Raw genomic sequence first — 6,000 nt, forward strand, 5'->3', positions numbered from 1 at the left:
CTCTTCTTATTCATACCATTTTCATTCAATATTTTCTTTAATCTATTACTTTTTTACTTAATAAATATAGTAAGATTTCTTTCAATTTACAATTTTCTATATATTTAATTCTAACTTGAAATTTAATTTTTTAAAGAAAGTATCCATAAGATAAATTATTTATCATATATCTAAAATAAAATTTATATATATATATATATTAAAATTTTAGTTTTATTAAATAAATTTTTATTTATCAAAACACTTATTTTCGTAATATTTTATGGTATTCAATCAAAACTTTGAAGAAATACAGTATAAATAAGTTTCGTGATATTCAACGAGGAATATCATTGCCTTTTAGGTAGGACAAGATTCAATAGAATTTGGTTAAGATACTTGATAGCAAAAAAAGTCTTCTAGTATTAGAAAATTTAAAAATTTGATGGATTAGATTTTAAAACAAATTTAATATGATTTTTTTTTAATATGATAATGGAATTCAAACCCTTAAAACTTTTCTTCATCACGCAATTTTTTTTCTTAGGATCCTTATAATGAAGTAAAAACTTCACCTCTGCCCTCCTCCTCTGGATGACAAAAGAAAACATAAAAAAAATATTAAAAAAATGATAAGTCATCATGGACACATCAATTACCTGTAACAAGTTTTTGAAAAGAGCTTGGTAATCTACTCTAGAAACTAGATCAAGTTCAATCATTTCCCTCTTCGACAATGATCTACACATGGATAAGGGATCCATATATCCTTAAGTTCTTCTAAGAAAGAGGAAGTTCCATCAACTATGTCTAACAAACAATCTGCTCAACTCTTCTCAAAGCTCTAAACCCATGCAATGATGTTGATTTGTCAAATGGGGTTTGAGCTCATGAAGGGAGACACTCCTGATATGGTTTATAAGTACTAGTGTAAAAAAGGGTTTTACTATGTGTATAAACACCAATTTAAGTGGGAACGTTATATAAAAAAAATGTGGTGGCAATTTTAAAAATAAAATTAACATATAGACTACGGTTTTAATTATAACTGTTATCTATTTGAAAATAGAGTATGTAGACTACAGTTTGATGAACAATTGTCGCCTATAATTGTGTCTACCACTATAGACTAAAGTTTTTTAGGTAATCATTGTTTATACTTGAGTCTACCATATAGACTACGGTTATTAGGTCATAATCGTCATTTATATGCTTTTTTATTTTCCAATTTAGACATTTTCATCTTCACGCTTTCTTCTCCATTGTTCTCATTGATGTCTTCTCTACAACCTCTCATTGTTGCCACTACTCTCATCCTTAAAATGTTCCTTTCTTAATTATTATTTTTTATGTTTTTTTCTTTTTTTGTGTTTTCTTGATGGGTTTTTCTCCATTTTCAGTGTTGAGTGAGTGGGTTCTCAAATTCGAAATTGTTGCTCATGTTTTACTCGTCGTTGCTATGTGTTATTGTTGATGCTCTTGAGCTCCTCCATAACCTTTGTTTCTTTACCACAACCCATAATTGTTTTCTCTTGAAAATTTCTCAACATCAATTTTGGTGGTCATTTCTTTATCTTCTTGAATTTCTTTTCTTGTCCCCATAGACGGTACCAATTGTTGGGTCGCCTATAGTGGTATAATAGACTATGTCTATAATTCAAAACTATAGACGACGTGTGCATAGACTACAGTTCTAAAACTGTTGCCTAAAGCCTTTAAAAATCGTTGTCTAAAGACATGTTTAAAGTAGTGAAGTTGAAAAAAAAAAAAACTAATTAAGTCTATTAACTCTTTAAAGGAAGCCTTTTGAAAGGAAAAAACTAAATTTATAGGTGCTTCTAATATGAAGAAAGAGATAAAAAAAAAACTAAAAGTATGAAATTTGCATATTACAGCAAAGTCTAATCGACATAACTCTAAAACATCATGACAAACAATGTGCAAGGGAGAAGACCCAGAAGTTCTTCATAGGGTGATCCAATAAGTCATTCTTTTATATCACATTCGTGTACATGAATCTTTTGTATCACATTTGTGTACGTGAAGGGAAGTTTGGTGTATGAAAGGATGTATATGAAGGTGCCTTGGTACCAATGTAGGGCATCTCGGAGGAAGCTAATGAGATCCCAGTGGATAAGAGGGATTTATCAATCCTTCAATGCCCATTACCGAAAATGATGTTACACCACTGCTAGTTCAACATAAATGTTTCTTCATTGTGAAGTCTCTAGTTGACAATGTTGTAATTTTGATCATCCAACCACCACATTGCTGAACCAAGACGAAGGGAGAAGATAAAACATTTTGGAGGAAGAATCAACATTTGAACAATTTTAGAATATTTTCTTTCTTTTTAGTCTTATAAAAAAATTACAAAAGTAAATAAAAAGAAGTAAAAAATTGTATAAAATTATGAATTTTCTTATGTAAAAAATATATGCATAAGTAGTCTTAAATTGACCTAATTAGAATTTGACTTAGAAGTCAAAGTCAAGAGTCAACATGTAACTCTTCATTAGGAAAGTTAAAATAGAGACAAAAATTTAGTGTAACATAACCTATTACTCCCACAAGGTCAAACAATAACTGTAAGAACATTGTAGCTTATAAATACTTAAAAAATTAAAGAATTGAACAATATGACACTTACATTACAAATAATAAATTTATTATTAATATTATTCTGTTACATACCATCATATTAAAGTACTATAAAAGAGATATACTTTAACGAGTAAAGATGATAGTGAAATTTAAAATCTAGTATAAAAATTAATATATAGGAGAAGTTATTGTTGGAGATCCCATATCGACTAGAGATTAGAGCCTTTCATTGTATATAAGTGGGTGCAAACCTCAACCCTATGAGCCGGTTTTATGGGGTTGAGTTAGGCTTAAAGTCCACTTCGTAATATGGTATCAGAGCTCTTCGAATGAAGAGTTCTGCTGCGCTTCTCTATGATTTTTATTTCCCTTCTTGGTTTTTTTTTTTTTTTTTCTGTTCTCTTTCAAAATCTTGATTGGTTTTAAGAATCTTTTAGGCAATGTTTAATGAAAACCCTAGTCTTAATAGTAGTCACACTATTACATGCAATTTTTGTGGTAAATATGGTCATACTGAGGCTGTTTGTTTTCGCAAAGTGGGTTTTCCTTGTGGTAATGTTAAAACCTCAAAGTTTTCTTTTACTAGAAAAGTCTGCACTTTTTGTAATCGTCTTGGCCACACTGTTGACACCTGTTATAAAAAGCATGGGTTTCCTCCTGGCTACAAATTCACCAATTGGACATCCCAAGCCAATAATATGATTACTACTGACACTTTTTCTGAGCTTTTTCCTAAAGAACAGGATGTAAAAGGGATTCAACTTACATCACAACAGTGCCAATTCCTTACCAACATTTTGCGTCAGCAAAACCTTGAGGATCCTGCCCCTCACACTCAAATTAATCAAGTCGGCACCATCTCTACGGATGAAATCCCCAATACTGAGCATTCTTCAACAGGTAAGTTTCTCTCTTCACTATCTTCTAGAAAAGAATCTTGGATTATTGATTCTGGTGCCACTGATCATGTTTGTCACAATTTGAACGTTTTTACTACTTATACTAAAATTAAACCTGTCTTGATTAGTCTTCCAAATGGCCAAACTGTTTATGCCACATATTCTGGTTTAGTACGATTTTCTGATCAGTTTTATTTGTCTGATGTGTTATAAGTGCCTCATTTTCAATTAAACTTAATATCTGTTTCTAAACTCACACACCAACTTAAATGCACTTTAACTTTTACTTCAACCCACTGCATTATACAAGACAACCTCACTCAAGAGAGGATTGGTACAGTTAAAGTCATCGCTGGCTTGTACCTTGTCACTACCTTGCCTGCTTCTAGTCATTCTAAACCGCATTGTTTTGCTCCTTTTATTAATCGTAATATCACAGACAAAACACTATGGCATTATAGACTAGGACACCCTTCACATGAAATATTACATGTCTTAAGCAAACAATACTCTTTTATTACTGTTGATACTCATCATGTATGTGACACTTGTAGTCGTGCAAAACAGAGAAAACTTCCTTTCACTTTAAGTAATACTGTTACCTCTGCTATTTTTGATCTTGTACACTTTGATATTTGGGGACCATGTTCCATAATTTCTATGCAAGGTTTTCGTTATTTCTTGACTATTCTTGATGATTACTCGCGTTATATTTGGGTTATTCTGCTGCATAACAAATCTGAAGTGCGTCAACACATCATTAACTTCACTGTTTTCGTTCAAAATCATTTCAAAACTAATATCAAAACGATTCGTACTGACAATGGTGTTGAGTTTGCTATGTCAAATTTTTATGCTTCAAAGGGAATTATACATAAAAAATCTTGTGTTGAAACACCACAACAAAATGGCATTGTAGAACGTAAACATCAACACATACTAAGAGCTTCAAGCTCTTGCTGCTAACAATACTTGACAACTTACCCCTCTCCCTCCAGGAAAGAAAACTATTGGTTGTAAATGGGTATATAAAATCAAATACCATTCTGATGGCACTGTTGAGCGCCACAAAGCTAGAGTTGTTGCCAAAGGGTTTACCTAACTTGAAGGACTTGATTTCTTAGACACTTTTGCACCTGTTGCTAAACTCACTACCCTCCACCTTCTGCTTGCTATTGCCACTACAAAAAATTGGATTTTAAAACAACTTGATGTCAATAATGCATTTCTTCATGGTGATCTCCATGAAGAGATATACATGACCCCCCCACCTGGCCTCTCTCTTCCTTCTCCCCAGCATGTTTGCAAGCTTCAACGGTCTTTGTATGGCCTTCGTCAAGCTGGTCGCCAATGGTACGCTAAACTTTCTACTTTTCTTTTATCAAATAATTACTCTATTTCTGTTGCTGATCACTCTCTTTTTCTTAAATATAATAATGATAAACTCACTGTTATTCTTGTTTATGTTGATGACTTTCTCTTAACTGGTGATGACACGGAGGAAATCAATACAATTACTGCATCCCTTCACCATCACTTCAAGATAAAAAATTTAGGTAATCTCACTTACTTTTTGGGACTGGAAATTGCTCGCAACAGTACTGGTCTTCATTTAAGTCAACGCAAGTATACTCTTGATCTCCTTCGAGAAACTGGCATGCTTGACTCTGCACCTGTGGCCACTCCTATGACTCACACCTCCCGTCTCTCTCCCGACCAAGGCTCACCTCTTGATGCTGATGCCACTTCTCAATACAGAAGACTCCTTGGATGTCTAATTTACTTAACCAACACGCGACCAGACATCGCCTTCGCTGTCCACAATTTAAGCCAATTCATATCTGCACCCACAACTCATCAGCAAGCTGTCTCACGTCTTTTGCGCGTTACCTCAAGGGCACCCTGGTGAAGGACTATATTTTTCTCACACTAGTTCACTACACCTTTGTGGTTTTAGTGACTCTGAATGGGCAACATGTCCTACTACACGCAAATTTGTCACTGGATATTCCATCTACTTAGGAGACTCCCTAATATCATGGAAATCAAAGAAGCAGTCAACTATCTCCCGCAGCTCCTCTGAAGCCGAGTATAGAGGTTGTCTTACTTCCTTCAGGATTTACATCTTCCTCTCTCCCAGCCTGCAACCCTGTACTGTGACAACAAATCTGCCCTTCAAGTAGCTTCCAATCAAGTTTTTCATGAACGAACCAAGCATATCAAAATTGATTGCCACCTAGTTCGTGAAAAACTTAACTCTGGTCTCCTCAAACTACTACCCATTACTTCTGCAATGCAAGTTGCTGACATATTCACCAAGCCCCTTGCTTTCGCACAATTCTCTACTTTCAAATCCAAGCTGGGCCTGACAAATATCTACTCCCTAGCTTAAGGGGGTGTTAATATATTTAATTTTCTATTTTAAATTATTGGGCTTTGTTTGTTTGACCCAACTTTCCTTTTCTGTTTCAGCTAGGTCTTAATTTTTTTTCTTATATATACATCATGTATTTTACTC

Source organism: Phaseolus vulgaris, chromosome 9, assembly GCF_000499845.2.
Source record: "Phaseolus vulgaris cultivar G19833 chromosome 9, P. vulgaris v2.0, whole genome shotgun sequence".
Classification (NCBI taxonomy): Eukaryota; Viridiplantae; Streptophyta; class Magnoliopsida; order Fabales; family Fabaceae; genus Phaseolus; species Phaseolus vulgaris.